Source organism: Talpa occidentalis, unplaced genomic scaffold, assembly GCF_014898055.3.
Source record: "Talpa occidentalis isolate TD23 unplaced genomic scaffold, MPIMG_talOcc4v2.1 talOcc4.9, whole genome shotgun sequence".
Taxonomy (NCBI): domain Eukaryota; kingdom Metazoa; phylum Chordata; class Mammalia; order Eulipotyphla; family Talpidae; genus Talpa; species Talpa occidentalis.
The window spans coordinates 48,557,803-48,577,904 of NW_023605305.1; the positions used below are offsets into that span (position 1 = coordinate 48,557,803).

At 36.3% G+C, this 20,102-nt stretch overlaps 1 protein-coding gene and 1 pseudogene across 1 annotated transcript in view; both read right to left on the reverse strand.

Annotated features, from left to right (window-relative positions):
• Positions 1-7,277, reverse strand: part of LOC119235823 (E3 ubiquitin-protein ligase KCMF1-like) — a 75,037-nt pseudogene extending 67,760 nt beyond the window's left edge.
• ST6GALNAC5 (ST6 N-acetylgalactosaminide alpha-2,6-sialyltransferase 5) overlaps positions 1-20,102 on the reverse strand; it is a 170,688-nt gene that overhangs the window by 114,086 nt on the left and 36,500 nt on the right. The window lies entirely within an intron of this gene.

Sequence of the window (20,102 nt, forward strand, 5' to 3'; positions counted from 1 at the left end):
ACCGGATGGTCTCACTCATAGCAGGAATCTAGAAAACTTAAATAAGGGACCAGGAAAATGAATAACTATAAGAAAGTGAAAATCAAAATCAACAAAAAACTATGAACCAGAGACACTTTTGGGGGGGTGCGTGGCAGGAGGGGAGGGATTGGGGTCAGAATGAGGGGGTTGCAATTGTATGGGGAATATAAAAATAAAATTTATTATTTAAAAAAAATTTAAAAAAAGTAGGTAAAGCAATGGAACCAAAGTATTTCATCTATTGCTATGAAATTGAAAAACAGCCACCGCCCTACTGAATTACCATATATTAAGGGCTTGATGTGACACAGTTGATATGAAACTAATAATCACAAGCATTTCCTTTTCTTAAAAGTCACACTCCCAAAAACATAATTTTGGTGCAGCATACTATATTGAAATGGCCATCATATAGCTCATCATGTTAAAAATCAACGAAGGATGAAAATATGAGTATTCAAAACAAGTCAGATTAGGATAAAGCTGTCAACCTTTATGTATTATTCTCTGGTCTCAGTGAAGAAAAGAGAGAAAAAACAGAGCTGGTAGTAAAATGTGAGGTTATATTTTATCCTGCTTTGTGCTAAAAGTCCCATAGTACAAATTGCTGAATACCAGCAAAGTAATACCAGGTCTGCCTGGGGGCTCCCTCCCAACTGCATGTAAAACTCCCTCCCAGATTGTCCCCATCATGCTTCGTTTTCTTCCAATAAATCACACATTGAAATATCACCACTTTCCACTTTGAACCCCAAATTAGGCCCTATAGCTTATGGTTAATCTTCTGGAAAGCAGCATTAATACTGTCATACACAATTATACCAGAATCACAAATAAATGACTTTAACAGATTTACAAACAACCTTTATGGACAAACTCATCCATCAAATTTAAATGCTTGAAAATGCAATAATGTATTTTATTAAACAAGCCTAAAGAGAATGGATATATTTTATTGTTGTCAAGAGTTAGTAAAATGAGATGGAGATCTTGAGGGACTCTACAGCTAAGAAAAAAAAAAGACCTTAAGTCCTATTAAAGTAAATAAGACAAGTTCAAGGAAAAAATTTTGAAGATTCAGTTGAAGTTATACGTCTACTAAAACACACAAATTTAGTGTGTGTATGTGTCCTCTACTTAATTATTTTTTCCAGGGTTAATTTCTGAACATGTATCTCATCCTTTTTTTCTTTTTGGTTTGTTTTAAAAGCTATCACAATTGGGCCTTTGTTAAATTCTTTCTCAGTAATGATAAAGGAAAAAATAGTCTCACTTCACTTTCAACCTCTCTTGCTACTAAAATGTTGAAGATCATAGCTACACTTTATTTTTCCCATCTGCTTATCACCTCCAGTATAGCATTATTTATAGTGGTGACAAAGTGAAATATAAATGTATTCCACAGTAAAAAAACAGATAAACAAATGGTACAATCCTAAAATGTATTTATGCATTCATTAAAACATTTTACTAAAATTTTTAACAAGGAAAAGCAAAAGGAATACAATGTTAGAAAGACAAAAACCAGACACAAAGTTATGTATCAGGTATTATTTGAAGGTATTAAAATTTATATATAACTGAAAACATCATAAAAAGTAAAAAAAAAATCAAATTGGGAAAATTTGCAATACATGATAGACACGAAGAATGAATTTACAGCTAAAACAAGTCTTCACAAAGCAATTTTAAACAAGACATGATGCTCAATTTGAAAATGGAAGGTCCACAGAAGAAATAAAAATGGTCAATAATAGGCATATAAAAAGGTGTTTAACTGAAATATCAATGAAAAGGAAGTGACCTATCATTTTCGCCTAATGATTGGGGTAAATATTTCATTTTCTCTTAGTAAATTGGGAATATATTAGTAATACTGATGAGAGTATGAGGAATAATCTTATAATAATAATCTCTCACCAGTGAGAGCATAAATCCTCATAACCTTTCTTTTGGTGGCCCTGAAATAGATATCAAAAATGACCTAGTAATTTCTCTTGTAGAAATTTATCTCAAGGAGCTATTAAGTACAAGACTACGTGTACAAAGAGCTTCACTGAAGCATTAGTTCAGAGAACAGAAAGCTAAAAACAGGGCCTCCCTGGTGGCACAGCGGTTGATCGCTGGGTTACGAAGCTGCCCGCAGCCTCTGCAGCGACGGTTCGATCCCCGGCTGCTCCCGGCCACCGGAGGAGGGTCTTACATGGTGCGCAGACCCCTCCTGCCGCCCACTGCTCCCCTCAGCAGTGTACTTTGGTCCTTCTGCCTGCTCTGCTCTCCGCTCTGGCTCTGGTGAATTTTCTCACCCTCCCGCACTTCTGACTATACCCAGTGCTTGTATAAATAAATAAAGAAAGAAAATAAATCCTCAAAAAAAAAAAAAAAAAAGAAAGCTAAAAACAACCTACATACCCATAAATAAGGGATTGGTGACATAATTCTTTTTATTTTATTTTATTTTTATATTCCCCATACAATTGCAACCCCCTGATTTTGACCCCAATCCCTCCTTCCCGGGCACCCCCCCCCCCCAAAGTGTGTCTCTGGTTCATAGTTGTTTGTTGATTTTGATTTTTTCTTTCTTATAGTTATTCTTTTTCCTGGTCCCTTATTTAGGTTTTCTAGATTCCTGTTATGAGTGAGACCATCCAGTATTTTTCTTTTTCTTTCTAGCTATTTTGTGAGCATGATCCCTTCCAGCTCCATCCATGTTGCTGCAAATTGCATGTATTTATCTTTTTTGAATGCTGAGTAATATTCCATTATTTATATGCACCACTCCTTCTTGATCCAGTCATCTATTTTTGGGCATTTGGATTGTTTCCAAAGCTTAGCTGTTGTAAATTGTGCTGCTATAAACATAGGGGTGCAGGTGCTCTTTGGAATTAATGTTTCTGTGTGGTGACATAATTCTTAAAATCTCTTAAAACGATCTATTTTAAATTCAACCAGTTAAAAGAATCATGTACATCATTAAAAAGAATGTTTCTCCATATTTCTTGATATGGAAATATGTCCCAGAAATTCAACTGCATAAGAAAAATATCCAGAGCATGATATAGAGAATGCCCACTCGCATAAATTGCAGGAATAATGGTGCCTAGGTGTGAGTAAAGAGATGGCTAGTTGTTCACTGATAAAATTACAATGGTTACCTCTGGATGATGGGATATTCCCCACACCCTCATATACTGCTCACATTTTCTCAATAAGTGTGCTACTTTAATTCTACAAAAATATTTATATGCAAAGATAAAAGTAGTTTACATGCAAAAATAAAAGTAATTACCCCTTGATAGTAGGATTGTGCAATTTTTTTCTTTTGGAGCTTTCAATATTTTCTAAGTTTTCTACTATTACTTTTCTTTACTTCCATTACAAGGGAAAAAATAAGATAGCAAGAAAGAAAAGAGACTTGGAATTGCTGGCCCCTGTTCCCCTGATGGTAGTAGGCAGATCTGTCTGCTCAGTTTTTCCACAAATGTGCCAGTTGTGTGGGAGGCAAGGGATGTTGCTTTTCGGCCGTCCTTGCCAGATCTCAGTAACCCAGGAAGCCAGAAAACCGTGGGTGGGGTGGAAGTTCTAGTTTCAGTGTTGCTGGTTTATGGATTAAAAATGTGTCAAGTCTAGATTCCAGCTATCTCTTCTAGAGAGTTTTGCCACTAATTATCTCCAAAAATATTGTCTTTCTAAAGTTGAGAAAGCAAAGCTTTCAGTTTTTGAGATAGTAATTTGTACCTCCCATAGGTTCAAGGAATGGAAGAAATGTTCGTGTTTATTAGTGGAACTCCTGGAAAAAAACTAAAATTAAGGTTTTTGTTTATAGATTTTTTTCAAAGCACATAACTAATGATGGTATATATCATGTAAGACACACAGACCTCTTTCTTGCTCTTCTTCTGGTCTATCCCTAATAATGGAGATTTTAAAACTCCTGAATGCATTTCCATGAGAGGTTCTGTCACTTGAAATGTTAAAGCAAAGGACAGACTGCTCTTACTCTGAATTAATTTGAGTAGAGTGTTGACTGAAGGCAGAAAAATGGACTCTGCCCTATGATCTTCAAGTACAAGTCATTCTGATGGCAAAGTTAAATATGTCTTCGACTTTGAATTGGTAAATATAAATAGATTGGAATCTTTAAGGAAATCAGGCCAGTGAAAATCACTCATTCTTTCCAGTTTGAAAAAAGTATAAAAATATCTAATTATTGCTCATGGACCTCTACTGATCAAGACTGTTTGGACCCCTCAAAAAACAAATATTTCTTAACACTTCGAAGTCTCTTTTTGGAACCTCTTGGTTTCCTTAGCTGAAATTGCTCTTGGCTTTAAACTCTGAATATTTAAATCAATAGAACTGCTTATTCAGTCATTGTTGAACACCAGGGGTGGGGTGGAAAGGAACTTTGGTTTGTACGTGACAGTGTATGAGGAAGTTAAAGAAACAAGTTTAAACTAGTCCAACAGTAAGGCTGACATTACAGAGAAAAGGAAGCATGCAGAAATTCTGGTTATAGGCATTTTAGTAAAAGACAGTGTTAATAAATATTTTGTTATCCTTTGTAAAGTTCAATAAACTGGTAGAAATGGTTTGACCTCAATAATTATATCTATTTCACTAACCATACAACAGATATTTGTGTATCCCAACAGAAAAGTAATATGTGGTTGCAATATCAAAATGCATGAGATAGATCTGTCATCAAGAAACCTGATTTGAATGAAACTTTCCCAAATACAAACATTGTCTCTAGATTCCTAGGTAGTATTGAATCCTTTCAGTGTTCTGCATTTCACTTCTCACAGCTGGCATTGGAGTAGAAGGGTTTAGGAGTGCAGTAGCTATGCCAAAGAAACATGCTGGTTGGTTGGCTTTGAAGGTATAAATAATATTTCTTTTATCTAGAATTCTGTAATTTTTTAATTCAGGCTTCAAAACTGATCCATACCTATATATTAAGACACACAAGCAGCTTGTCCACACACATATATTTACACACACACAGACTCTCTCTCACACACACACAGACTCTCTCACACACACCCTCGAATGAAGTCAACCCAGCAGAAATCTGTCTCTCCCACTCTGGCATCCCAGCAGTGCTGATTTTCCCCTACTCGGCTATAATGCTCGTTTTAGCATCATCATGCTGTGTTTATTTGACCATGTTTTCAATAGGACTTTCACCTGATGCATTTGCAAAAGCCCAGCAAGGAGTACGGCAAGCAATATCTTTTCACTGGAATGGCACATTAATTTTTGAAGCAGTGAGTCGAAACATTATAGGTTCTGTGAGATCTGCACTCTATCTACAGATGGGATAGGGGCAGTTATATCTTGGGGTCATGCTTGTCCAAAAAGACTTAATTATGTCAATTTCTCTGCTGCAAATCCATGAAATCTAACCTTTATGGGGCCGGTCACAGAACTGCGTAATCCTTTTATTTATCTCTAGTTGGTAAATGAGATGCTCCAAACCTTGCCCTTTAACTGCAAGTCTCCAATCTCCATCACCAATCCTTCACTCACTCTTTTTCTTTATTTTCAATTAAATAAAAAAATTTAATTTTTTAAAATAATTTTTTTAATTTGAAATAATTATAGATTCACATGTAGTTATATAAAACAATACAGAAGATCTCATAGGCCTTTTATGTAATATTCTACCAAGTGTGGACCGGCTTTCTGATTCAGACATTTGAGGATCATCCAAACTTGTTAAAAGAAATGAGGTATTCCGGATAGTTTGCTGGTCACTTTGTGTGTTAGATGTGTTGTTGTTACTGTGGATTGTGTGACTGCTGTGGTGACACTGCTTGTGACAATACTCTGGTCTCCAGTTGTTGCCAAGCTGCTTGGGCATGCTGCCTTTGTAACTGCAGCTGCATCTGCAGTTGTAAGTGAGAAGCAGAGGGGCCAGAGGAATAAACTTGTTTTCCTGCAGAACATCTCACTCCTGATAATTGAGATAAAAGCTCAGCTATAGGATCCATGGCTTCCCTATAGCTTGGAGAATATGAACTCTGAGAAGAAAGTCCATCAGTAGAACTGCTGGTAAAGTGCATGTTTGATCTATAAGCATGAGGTCTTTGTAAACCTGGCCAGAGTGAGACGTTCTATATACGTGTTGAACTCCACAAGATTTATCTAAATCTCCGGGGGCTCCATGTTCAAGTGTAAGATGAGCCGCAATGTCATCCATAGCATTAGTATCGGTAATGCAGCATAGACCGGGCAGATCCCTCCCGTTGATGTTTTTGCATGTTCAGAAGTAACATCTTCTTGAAGAGATGTCTCTGTATAGTCCATTTTTTTCCACAAAAGAGTCAACTGAAGGCCTGCAATTTCTCTATAGGGACAACCTCTCTACCCTAGTGCAGATCAAAATCAAAATCCACCCTTGTTTATATGCACTGCATTGGGTGTTATCAGTCTTGTTGTACCACTCTCATAAAAAGATGCATAAAGACTACAGGAGTTGAAAATCAGACACTTATATCTGTGACCTTGAAATTTTCCTTTATACATGCACCACAGCTGTCACCTTCATGTGAAGGGAAGGTGATGGTGCAGCCATTTCCAGGCTCTCACTGCAGAGGGACCCAAGCGCCAATCCATACCAGTCTGCAACTCCCACTCAATTCTTGGGCTTGGTCACAGAGGTGGTGGGCAAAAAAAGCCACAAAAAAAGGTAATCTTAGATTACCTCTTAAGATTTATATTTTTTTACTCGGTTTAGTTCCCTGAAGATTCATAAAAGTTGTCATATCAATAATTGGTTCTCTTTGTTGCTGAGTTATATATCTCATGGCATGTATATACCACAGGTTGTTTAACCATTCACCCATTGAATGACATCTGACTTGTTTCCACCATTTGGCTATTATGAATAAAGCTGCTACAAACATTTCTTCTTCTAGTATGAATGGAAACTTTCATTATTCAGGATAAATTACCTAGAGTGGTATTGCTAGTTGATGAAAGCATTTTTATGAGAAATTGTTAAACTCTTTGCTACAGCAAGCCTAGTAAGAAGTCTGTATCATTTTACATCTCCACTGTAAATGATGTGGTTTCTGTGCTTCCTTGCCATCCTTGGTGCTATCACTAATTTTTAGTTAGCCATTCTGGTAGGTGTGCAGTGATATCTTACAGTGGATATAATTTATATTTAACTAGTGACTAATAAGGTTGAATATCTTTTTATGAGCTTACTTACTAGGTGTATCTTCTTTAGTGAAATGTTTGCTCATATCTTTGGCATTTTCTAATGGCAGAGCTTGCTTTTGTTTTTGACTGTTGAGTTTTTAGAGTTCTACATATATTGTAGATTCTAATCCATTGTACTTTATGCAGTTTATAAATATTTTTTCCCAAATTGTATCTTACATTTTTCTTTCTTTTAGCAGGGCCCTTGTTGAGCAAGTTTTACATTTTGATGAGGAATATTTTACCAGCCTTACCTTTTGTGGACTGTGCTTTTCATTGTCAAGACAAGAGTTCTGTCCAGCCCTAGATCTGAAATTTTCTCCTAATGATCTTATTTAGAAATACTATATTCTTTACATTTTAAAGCCATGGCATTTTTTGAGTTGTTAACTTACACTGTTATTTCTTTCTTTCTCTCTCTCTCTCTTTTTTTTTTTTTTTGCCAATGGATGTCCAATTGCACCAGCAGCAGTTGTTGAAAATGCTATCCTTCTTCAATTCAATAGCTTTTATTCCTCTGTCAGTTGCACATATTTGTATGGATCTATTTCTGGATAATCTATTCCATTCCATCGATCAATACCACACTATCCTGATTACCGTAGCTAAATAGTTGGCTACACTATCAGGTACAGGGATTGCTCTCAGCTTCTTTTTCAAGATCTTTCAGTTACTTTAGTGCTTGTCTCTTTCTATATAAATTTTGCAATAATTTTTTTTCTTATTCTTGATCAAAACCTTGATTGGTTTTGACAGGAATTGCATTAAATCTACATATCAATTTGAGGACAGCTTATATCTTTATTATGCTAAGTCTTCCGATCCATGAACACACAATGTCTTTCTATTTATTTAGGTCTACTTTGATTTGTTTTATCAACATTTTATAGTTTTCATTATATAAGTTTGGTGCATGTTTTTGTTAAGTGTTAAGTGTTTAATTTACTTTGGAGTGACTGTAAACGGTTTTGAGTTTTTAATTTCTATCTCCACATTTTCATTGTGTTTGTATAGAAATGTAAATGATTTGTGCATGTTGATCTTTTTTCTGTCACTGTACTGAACACACTTAGTTTTTTTTCATAGATTCTTTAAAACATTTTACATAGGGGCCTCCCTGGTGGCGCAGGCAGTTGAGCGCCGCACTGAGAAAGCTGACTGCAGCCTCTGTAGCACGGTTTCGATCCCGGCCAGCTGGGGAAAAACCCACAAGGTACAGCAGACATCTCCTGTTGTGCCCCCTGCTCCCCTCAGCTGTGTATTTCAGTCAATCTGCCTGTTCTGTTCCCCATTCTGTCTCTGGTGAATCCTCTCACCCATCTGTCCTGTACCCCGGTTCTTGTATAAATAAATAACTCTTTTAAAAAAAACTTTTTACATAGACAATCATGTCATCTTCAAAGAGGTTTAGTTGTTTTTCTTTTCAATACCTATACTTTAAAATTTCTTTTTCTTAAATTTTTTTTACATAGATAACCATGTCATCTTCAAACAGAGTTAGTTGTTTTTCTTTTCAAAATCTATGCTTTAAAATTTCCTTTCTTGCCTTATTTCAGAAGCTAGAACTTCTAGTACTATGATAAGAAGAGAGGTGCCTGGAGTTCTTTTCTTGTTCCCTATGTTAGGGGGAAAGCATTCAGTCTTTCACTGTCAAGTATGATATTATTATCTGGTAGTTATTCTTTATCAAACTGAGCAAGTTCCCCTATATTCTTAGCTTGCTGAGAGTTTTAATCATGAAATAGTGCAATATTTTTTCACATTTCTGCACTGACGTGATCATTTTTTCACTGTTGAAAATTCCTACTACTATAGAGATGGAGATTACATTGATTGATTTTCAAATAGTGAATTAGTTTTACACACTTTAAGATTTCCTTTTCTGGGGCTTTTAATTACAAATTCAATTTCATTAATGGTTATAGGACTGTTCAGACTGAGGCTTAAAAGTTTGCAGTTTTCAAAGAATTGCTCTATTTCTTTCAAGTTGTCAAATTTATGAGTGTAAAGTTGCTCAAAGTACTCCTTTATTTTCATTTAATAGATGCAGAATTTATAATGATATCCCTGTTTTGTTCCTGATATTGATGATCTGTGTTTTCTCTTTACATCTTTGTTAGTCTTGCTAGAGGTTTATCAATTTTATTGAGTTTTTTAAGAACTAGCTTTAAGTTTCATTGATTTTTTTCCTGCTATTTTCTTGTTTTCAATTCCTCACTGTTCTTTATATTAAAGATGGTGTCTCTAAGACAGGAAAAGAGGACTTCTTGTTTTCACTCAAAAGATGGTGTCCCTCCATTTTTTCTTCATTTTCTTCTATGTCAGAGGAAAACCCCTTCATCCTCTTTTTGAAGGGTAAGTGCCTTATTACCAGTTTTATTTCAGTTTCCTTCTCTGGGGTCCAGGCACATTCAGTCCAGTAATACTGCATCCTTTTCATCTTCAAGCTTCTTAACCCATAAGTCTCTTCCCACCTCTATTCCACTCCAAGTAACTCCCCCCCACCCCAGAACAATTCCCACAAGTTTCTCTTGACTGTCAAACTTTCAAGCAAGTAGTCTATATTCTCTGCAATCAGAACTTTATTACCATTCCTTCTTCTGACTACTTGCTGTACTCCTGACCTCACCCTAACCATGTCTCAGTTCACTTTTTTTTTTAAGTATTTTTTCATCATTTATTTATGTATACAAGCACTGGGTACAGTCAGAAGCATGGAAGGGTGGGACCCTCACAGCAGCTGGGGATTGAACCGGCGCTGCAGAGGCTGCGGGCAGCTTTGCAGCCCAGCACTCAACCGCTGCGCCACCGGGGAGGCCCTCAGTTCACTTTTGATTCTGCTTGTCAGCATCTACTGACACTGACATCTCAGTAAGAGATGGTTTCTCCTGCTCTATCCATTGAATATATTTTTCTCTTCACCTACAGTCTTTTATTTTCTTGTGACTTCTGTACACTGTCTGCATGTTACCACATGTGGACTTTGCATCATTCTATTATTTGTATTTCCTCATTCAAATGCTTCAAAAGAGTCCATGATTGGTTTGCAGGTCATGCTCAGCATAAGTTGCCTGGTTGTCGACATCTATTGTGTAAGATTGGTCCATAGGCTGACTGAGGACTGGCCACTATCCCCTGGTCCAATCACCTATGGCCAGCACAGCAAAGGAAAGTGGGAACAAAGCATATTAACTATAGATAAGAGACTTGTCAGAAGAGGGCTGGGGAGAGGGTCTATGAAGCACTCTGAGTCAACCCACGATTTAAAATTCCATATTTGGTATACTTATGGCAGTAGTTCGGCGTTTTGGCCATTTTTAGTAAAGGAGATATGTAGACTATTCAATGATGTCATTATATCTAAACTAGCTGTTTTTTTAACCCTAAATATCAATATTTTTATTTTAATTTCTTTACAGTTTCTATTGCATGAGTCAAAATTTACCGAAGATTAGCAATGATGTGGTTATTTTCCTTTAAGATGTTAATAAATGAGATTATTCATGGAAGGTTGCTGAATTTATATAAGCAGAGGCCTTCAAATTTCTGAGTTTTGTTATTTCTTTGTGAAAGACAAGATTTCCAAAGTCACCACAACTTCAGAAGGCCAGCTACCTCAAGTGGGCCACATTCTATGACACTGGACTTTGCTGGACATGGCACTTACACACTTTCCTTCCCTCCCTCCCCCTCAGAGTATATGTGAGATCTAACCATCACTGGAAAGATGAATACAGCATGTCAAACACAACACAGGATGCTCTTCCTGCCTTACTCTTCCACAAATATTTCCATCCTCAAGCTTCAGCACAGCTTTCTACCTTTCTTAGTATCATATTTATAATGTTTCCTTGATTTTTATTAGTAGTCCTCAATGAAACTAGCTCTTTTCTATTATTTCTTGAGGCTCAAAAATATCATTCTTTAACACTACAGTTCTCATTCTCACATTAGCTTTGACTCCTTGATCACAAAGTTATTTTAGGATATTCCAAGTATGCCAAGATTCTAATGAAGAAAGGTCAGAAGTTTACTTTTTTTTAAGTGACTAAGAGCTCTTGACTTTATCATTGGGAATTTAGCCTCACTCAGCCTATGTTTACTCAGTGCTTAAACTTCTGAAGGCACTGGGGATGTTAAGATTAATTAATACAGCTTCTAAAATTAATGACCTATGGCCTAGTAGGTGGGTGAGACAGCTGGATGTAAGGTCTATGTATGTCCAATGTGACTACGTTAAATTTCCTCTGACAACAGAGTAAAGGCACTTTGTCCTTCTGGGGTATTAGAGAAAACTTCTCAGAAAGAAATGGCTGAGCCATGCCTTGAAAAATGAATAGAAACTCATTAAAGGCAGAAGGTAGGCATTTATGCCATTCAGGAGGGCAATCCAGGAGTGGGGACAAATGCTGTGAACAATTAACACAGGTAAGACTACAAGTAGTACTTCTGGAGAATATTATGATTGGCTGGGACAGAAACTGAGGAGTGAGCAGAGCAGGTGAGAGAGCCTGTGCAAGCCCATGCTTAGGAGCTTTTACTCAATCCTCAGGATTTTGAGGAAGCTCAGAAGCTATTTATGTTGGGAGAGCTATGGTCACGTTTGTTCTTTAGAAGGAGCACTCAATTAGCTGCATAGAAGATAAATTTGAATAGGTCAATACCAGAGGCAGGCAAACCAGTTCAGAATGTTCCGTGTTCATGATTGAAGAGAAAAACAATAGGCTGGAGGACCAAGGCCAAGTAAAAAGAGTGGACAGGTGCTTACCTGAGGAAATTGAAAGGTAGAATTTTAATGCTGTTTTCTATTATTCTAATGACATGGCAGTAAACCTAACCTATGAATATAAAGCAACAGAGAAGAAAATATGACGTGGGCAGAATATATTCATTTTAGTTATAGAGGTCACTTCACGTCAATAAACCTCATTTTAAGTCAGTGTGTGTAAGATACAGTTGACCTATCAGAGTTATTTGTGCTGCTTTCCAGTTAAGGTGCGTTCACTAGGGTCCAAGATACAAAAGTTTGGTAAATGCCAAGATCATAAGAAGGACAGAGTGTCCAGGGCTTGGCCTACGGCCACATTCTTCTGAATTTTCTCTCCAACATTGATGCTGTGGTAAAAATAACTCCAGTATTTGAATCTTTAATTGAACTCTCAATTTTCCTCATTTTCAAATAGTATTAGAAGTCAGAAAAGATTATTTTTTACACATCATCAACTTGACTGCGATCTATATATCTCCTTCTTGATTAAGAACACTTCCAATTCATTAAATTTCTTTTTAAAAATAACTTTTTATAGGTTATCTGTATAATGATCATTAATTAAAAAATAAGAAGGCAAAAATTTCAAGTATTTACAATTCCATGAACCAGAGGCAACTGGAGTGTCTGTGTGTTATTTTTGTATGTAGGCTGGCAGTCTAATTTTTTCCAGTAATCGAATCACATTACATATATTTGTTAGTGAGTCTAGCTCAGTAATAGATCATAAACAAAAAAACAGGACATTTTGACCTTGCTGTCAATATTTAGTCTAATTTTTCCTAACTTGATTTGTAATAATGTTTAATGTGAGGAACAAGGCATTTTGTATCAAAATTTCTTTCTCACTTTAGTTTTCTAGCTTCAGTCTGATGATTATTTACACCAGGAATCTTCATTATACTTAGAAAAATAACCTTTTAAAAAATATATACATCTTGTATGCATAAATAAATAAATCTTTTATATATATATATATATATACACACACACACAAAAAAAAAGCAATAGGTAAACATGCATGAGATCTTTTAGAAGTGTCCAATAAGGAAGTCAAATTTTCTTTTTCAAAATAAAACTTGTGTAATTGAAGGAAGTTCGGGCTCAGAGCTTTTCTCTCTTGATTTTCTATTTACCCTGAATGAGTACCTGGGGGCACTCCCTAATTAATCTAAGAGGAATTAATTCTGGAGAAGTACAGGGTTCTATTTTAGGATTTGTAGGTTTTTAAAAAATGTTTTCATTATGATTACTTATCAATGTACTTTATTAATAACTGTACTGAATCTTTGGTGGCCTTTACACAACAAAACTTGATTTAAGGGAAAATATGCTAACATTTTCATTTAATCAAAAAAAGAGAAATATTCATTGTTTGGGCCAGGAATCAGTAGCCAAGTTAATTTAAGGTAAATATTAAATACAAGAGCACTATTTTCAATAGGTAAAACCTGGAAATAACCCAAATGCCCAAAAATAGATGATTGGATCAAGAAGATGTGGTATATATACATAATGGAATATTATTCAACAATCAAAAAAGACAAACTCATGTCATTCGCAGTAACATGGATGGAGCTAGAAGGAATTATGCTCAATGAAATAAGCCAGAAGGAAAAAGAAAAATATTGAATGGCTTCACTTACAACAGGAATATAGGGGAGCCAAATAAGACATCAGTGTAAAATAATAATAATAATAATAATAATAGTACAAAACACAAAAAAGCAAAAACAGACAATTATAAGCCAGAGACATACTGCAGGGGAGGAGGAAGATGTGTGAGAGGGTTAGAAGGAGGAGCAGAGGGCACAGTGGTGATGGTGCATGGGTGCGGGGGGAAGGAGATTCTATGGGGACTCAATGTAAGGGGGTGGGGGGAAGCAAATATTGTCTAAAAAAAAGTAAAAAATGATAAATGTTAAAATAAAAAAAAGAAAAAAATATTAATTGCAAGAAGAATATCTAAAGGGGAAAAAAGTCTCAATTTTATAATACGAACATAATTCTATTTTTAACAAAGCCAAAGACACACCAGGGAGATTTTAACTGGAGCATTACAAGAGAAATATGCAAATATTTACTCAAGTCTCATAGTTTCTGCTTACTGAGCAATTAAGATTTCTCCCAAATCCCATCCTTTAATAATTTCATTCATTTCCAGTGGATACCAAATTCTTGATGTTTAAAGAAACTTTACTTCACCATTCATTGAAGAATAAAATGTAGACCAAGGCCACATTTGGAAGAGAGAATTTGTGCATCCTGTGCGTTTAGTCCCAAATGCAAATGCCAAAGAATGACAGTTGAGTAGGGGATGAAGAGTTTCTTTTCTTTTGACAGTATTAATGAGAAAACAAGAAGATTGAGAAGCTTTCTGGCAACTCATGACTGTTCTTCAGATGTTGATTTGGGGACAGACTGTTAGAGGTGGTACAGGCAGCTCTGGGGGCAGCTGAGGCACTTTTCTTCCTGAGGTGTCATCTGTCCCTAGTCTCCCACCTGAAGACTCTGCCTCAAAGACAGTGACTTGGGTATAAGAAATTTTGTTTTCAGATGTGATAAGGTGCTTTCAGAGTGATATAACAGTAAACAGAAATTTTGTGTTCAATTAAAATTTGTATTCCCTTCTTGGTTTGATAGCAAAAGATACTTTTTCCTAAAAACTATGAGTACATTCAAACAATGGGAGATTTAGTCTACATGAATACTTCAGAATACTTTAATGTAGATAATTAGTTCAAGCTTCCCTTTACTTTGATAGAAAACATACTTTATTTCTTTGCCTCCAAATTCTCAAATACATAAGATTACCACCAAGGATTTTTATAAAACAGGTTAAAAATCTTAACAAAGATCTATATGACCTCAAATCTTCCCTGAGTGAGGGTTCTGTGTTTACTTGATTATCTTTCATCTTCTAATAGCACGTGTAGTTCTTCAATTAAAGGATGAATGTGGCTCAATAGACTGTGCTTTCTTGGTGCACCAGGAATACTATAGCTAATGGGCTGAACTTCATTAAGGTCTGATTTTAATCATCTAGGATTCCAGTGGGTGCTGAGTTTGAATTATGCTATTCTTTTTGGACTTGACTACTTATTTTAATATATGATTTACCTTGTGCATAATCAAAGTAACAAATGTTATAGTTGCAAGCATTCTGAAAATCGTATCAATCACCATAATCTGTATCTTCATCTATATCAACATAAATCGCTACTTTTATAAATACATATGTCAATATTGCTACTATGCATCACTTCAGGGTATTAATAAATGAATTTGCAAACTCACACTGGTAATAACCCACAGCAAAGGAATATTATTATGAGTATATACTCCTCAGTGATTTATATTTTATTTTTATTTTTTCATACATTAAATCATTTAATTTTACCAACTCTGGGAAGAACAGATAATATTAATTATTCTCATTGTCTAGCCTAAGAGACACACACTGGGAAGTTAAGTTCCTTCACCAAAATCACCGGGTCACTCCATGATGAAAAAGGTGTATATAACCAGTTGTTTCTGGGGGACTCGACAGCTCAGCTATTTGGTTTTTCCATATAGCTGGTCTCCCCAAACATCTAGATACATTGCAGTTAAGGGAATGGATGTGAGTTTCCAAATATTTGGAAATTTTTCTAGATAAATTTCTGCTAGCGGATTCTAACTTAATTCTATTGTGGTCAGGGAAAATCTTTGTATGACTTGAATCCTTTTACTTATTTGTGCCACAGACTATGGTCTATATTAGTGTCCTGTGTATACTTGAGGAGAATGTGTATTCTGCTGTTAAATAGAGAATTCTATAAATACCATTAGTTTATGTTTGTTAAAGGTGTTGTTCAGTATATCATCTAAGAGGAAATTGTTGTAATATTTTCTACAGTATATATCCTCACTGATTTTCTGGAAAGTTTTCTATCAATTATTGAGAGAAGGCTATTGATATTGTTGACTCTAAAGTTAATAATGAAACAGTCTTTGTTAGTGTTTCATCAGGTATGAAGCTAGTTATTTAAAACTAAGATGTCCAATTCTCTTAGTTATAAGTACAGACAAAAACAAAGCCTCCTACTATGTCTAAATAAAAATGTTTGGTTTACTTCTTTGAGCAATCAGTTTAGACAGCTAAAATGCTTTCCCCTGAAATTACTATATTTACTTAGCTTTTTCCTAAAGATTAAAAAGATTATACATCTTTAACCACTGCAATTGTGACATTGCTTATCACCACTCGCATGTTCTAATTCCATGATTGCATATATTTACACAAATTATATAATAAGATGCAATTACAATAATTACAGAGGAATAGGCAACAATTGAAAAAAAATTACAAATTCCACCCAAAATAACACTAAATGATATGAAAATCATCAGACAAATAAACACAAGAAAATAAACAGTATTAAGATGAGTAAAACAATGTAATAGCAAACAATCCAGCAAACTACCTCAACCTTAGCAAATGGAAGTATGGTGTTCTGGGAAATTTGAGGTTTTAAGGGTTAAGGGTTAAGTTCCTTTCCTTTAAATTTATGTTTCAGTCTTATAATGTCTAGCATTAAAAAAAAAATACATTATAGGGCCTCCCTGGTGGTCTGGGGGTTAAGTCTGAGCACTATCAACACTGCGGTCTGGCCTGAATTCCATCCCTGGCCAGGGAGCTAACTCACATATGGGGTAGCAGACTTCTCCTGTCTCACCCGCTGCTCCCCTCAGCAGTGTATTTCAGTAAATCTGCATGTTCTGCTCCCCACGCTGTCTCTGGTGAGCCTTCCTCTCAACCCCCGCATTTCTGGCCTATATCCCAGTTCTTCTACACAAAAATAAATATAATCTTAAAAAATACATTATGACTAGAGAAACTCTCTGGTAATTTCTTGATATTTCAAGAAGGAATGATTACTAAAACAACAAAACATGAACACATTGTAACAACTTTATGTAATTTTCTGTAGGAAAGAATGCGTTCTGCTCTGACTTTCTTGTCTCTTTTTTTCATAAACTGTCTTATTTTCTTACTTTGTCTTACTTTCAAGGATTTATAATCTGAGATTATTTTTGTCCAATTCATTTTCCTTTTTGAAAATACTCATAAGATAAATTAGACAATTAGAACATTTGAACTTTCTATAAATTATCCTATAGAGGATTTTATTTGCATCCCAATTTCTCACTTTGTTTTTTGTTTCAGAGAAATATTCTAATATAAAAATCAGGATGTTTATTGGGCCTCCCTGATGGCACAAGGGGTTAAGTCTTAGCACTATGAAGCTATCAGCAGCTACTACAGCAGGAGTTCGATTCCTGGCCAGGGAGATGACCCACATGGTGCAGCCGACTTCTCTTGTCTGGCCTGCTGCTCCCCTCAGCAATGTATTTCAGTCAATCCACCTGTTGTGCTCCCCACTCTGTCTCTGGTGACTCCTTTCACCACCCCTCCCCCACCTCTGCACCTCTGGCCTACATCCAAGTGTGCATAAATAAATAAATCTTAAAAAAAAAAAATCAGGACATGGCCTCCCTGGTGGCACAAGGCGTTAAGCACTCCACTATGAGGCGGTCTGCAGCCTCTGCAGCACAAGTTCCATCCCAGTTGGCCAGGGAGCAGCCCACATGGCACAGCAGACCCTCTCCTGTCTCACCGGCTGCTCCCTTCAGCAGTGTATTTCAGTCAGTCTTCCTGTGCTGTTTCCCACTCTTCTCTGGTGAATCCTCTCACCCCCCACATCTCTGGCCTGTACCCCAGCTCTTGTATACATAAATAAATAAATCTTTAAAAAAAAAATCAGGACATTTGTTTCTTTGGAATCTTTTGCAAAGATTTTACTAGATCTGAGACACTGCCTGCCAGTCTATGACAGTGAAAAATTAACATCCTGACACCAGAAATCTTTACAAAGATGCTTAAAGTTATCCTCCAGTCTAGCTTATTCTAATTTTTTGCTTCAGGCACTTGTTCACATTAAATTTTATGTGATATTCCATAAGAACCCTGCAAAATGATCTTATAGCAATTGAATCCCATTTTACAGATGAAGACACCGAGGCTTTGAGAGCTTCAGTGGAGAGATACAAGTACGAGATTAAAAACAGTTTAGCCAAGATTTGAATTCTGGACTGTCTTAAACAGGTATACATTGACAGCCCACACTGCACTAGATATGGGGTTGTGAGGATACAGAGATGAATGCGACATAGCACTCTCCTTGAGGCACTGAATGTCTTAGAGTTTAAAGAATTCTACAAAACAACAATCATTTTAATATGTAATGGAAAGTGCTGAGAGGGAGACCTGAAGAGTTGTTACTATGAAGCAGGTTTCATAAGGCAATTATAGATGCCTGATGCATTTTACAGAACAGAGGATGACTTCCATGGTACTGCTGCTTTTACGTAGGGGTCAATCAGATTCCTGAATAAATTAAAATAACATGTAATTTCAGAATATAAAATTTCAATTTCTTAGGGCATCAGAAACTTGCATAAAATTGTAAATTCATTGACTCACTGAATAAATGATTAGCAGAATGGTCTATTTATTCATTTATTAAGAAATGATCATTAAGTACCATGCAGATTCTGTGCACATTTGGAAGATGCACAGACAAGAATCCCACTGTTTGGAGCTTACAGACACTCAAAATGGCTCAACAGAATGTGTTAGTTGCTATGTGGAGGGAAGAGGAGGTGCTATGAAGGGCACAGGAGAAGCTCTACCCCAGTGTTCTGGGAGAAGTAAAGTCTAAACTGAGACTGTGAGAAGGCCAAGCAAAGAGGATGGGTAAGAGCCCAGTGGGCTAGAGGCACTCTGTGGTATAAAAGCCTCAAGAAGAATGAACATGGCAAAAATAAACCTGAGAGAAAGTTAGTGTGTTTGGCACCATGGGTGGGAAGAGAAAGTGATGAGAGGTGAATAATAGGTAGCATCATCAGAAAGGAAATCAAATACATTAAAATAGGGTTTTAAGTTAATCAGGCAAATGGGAAATGAACCACTCCACATGCTCTGCAGGTGGACTTGCATGTTGGCAATGTCTCCCATGTTACCCTAATAGAAATGTAAAGCACAAAATTAATGTTTTGTTAATATGAGACATAGAAATAATGACAAAATATAAAGGAGGAGACCAACACAATCTTGGGGACTAAAATTAAGGTAGGCTACGGATATTCTAGGTGAAGTAGAGGCCACTAAGTGAATCAGAATCAAAGGTTAAGTTCAAACATCTGTCTTGATAGTGCTAATGTTAAGATCTCTCTCCCCATGGTTAATATGCAGCAAAACCTCATGTTCCATGTAGTACCCAGGAATAGGGTGATATGGGATGGACACTCAGGGGAATTGGAAGACCGAAAGTTCAGGATGGAGTGAGATCATATCGGAAAGCACTTGAGTGGTTAAAGAAAAGGACCTACCATAGTCTGAAGGAGAAATTGTGGAGAAGGGCTTTCTCTCATCAGCATAGTTTCAGCAAGTGAAAATCAACAAAAGGCTTGTTTTACTTGTCACCATCACCCTACAATGAAGACTCTTGACTCAGATTTGGTGGCTTTTATGAGTTGGCTTGGGCTGTGAGTTTCTCATTGTCTCTTGTTGCTACCTAAAAGATCAGGTATGCTCACAGCTATAGGAACAGAAAGGTCCAGAGGCTAGAATAGTAAGAACATGGGTAAGTAGATTAAGGATTTTATCCAAAGAACAACAGAGATGGAATGAATGAGTAGAGACATGAGATGATGAGAACTGGATGTTAGAAAAATTCCTCTGGTGGTAAGGGACTCAAGGGGGTAAAGGAGGGTGGTCATGGAAGAATGTATTAGGAGAATGTTGAAAGAATAAAGTGGAGTAAAGATGGTGGCCTCCTCTAGATGGGCAGGTGTGGGGATGCAGAAAAGTGTGGCTTCAGGGCATGGATGGGAGATGTCTGGTTGTTGTCTGTAGCATGGGAAAGGGACGGATGTCACCCAAGGATGATACCTAAATATGTGATTTTAGAAATTGGTTTAATCATGATTAAGAAAAAATAGAAATTGGAGACACGAGTAAAGGTCTAATTGGGGATGGAGGAGAAGGCTGGAATGA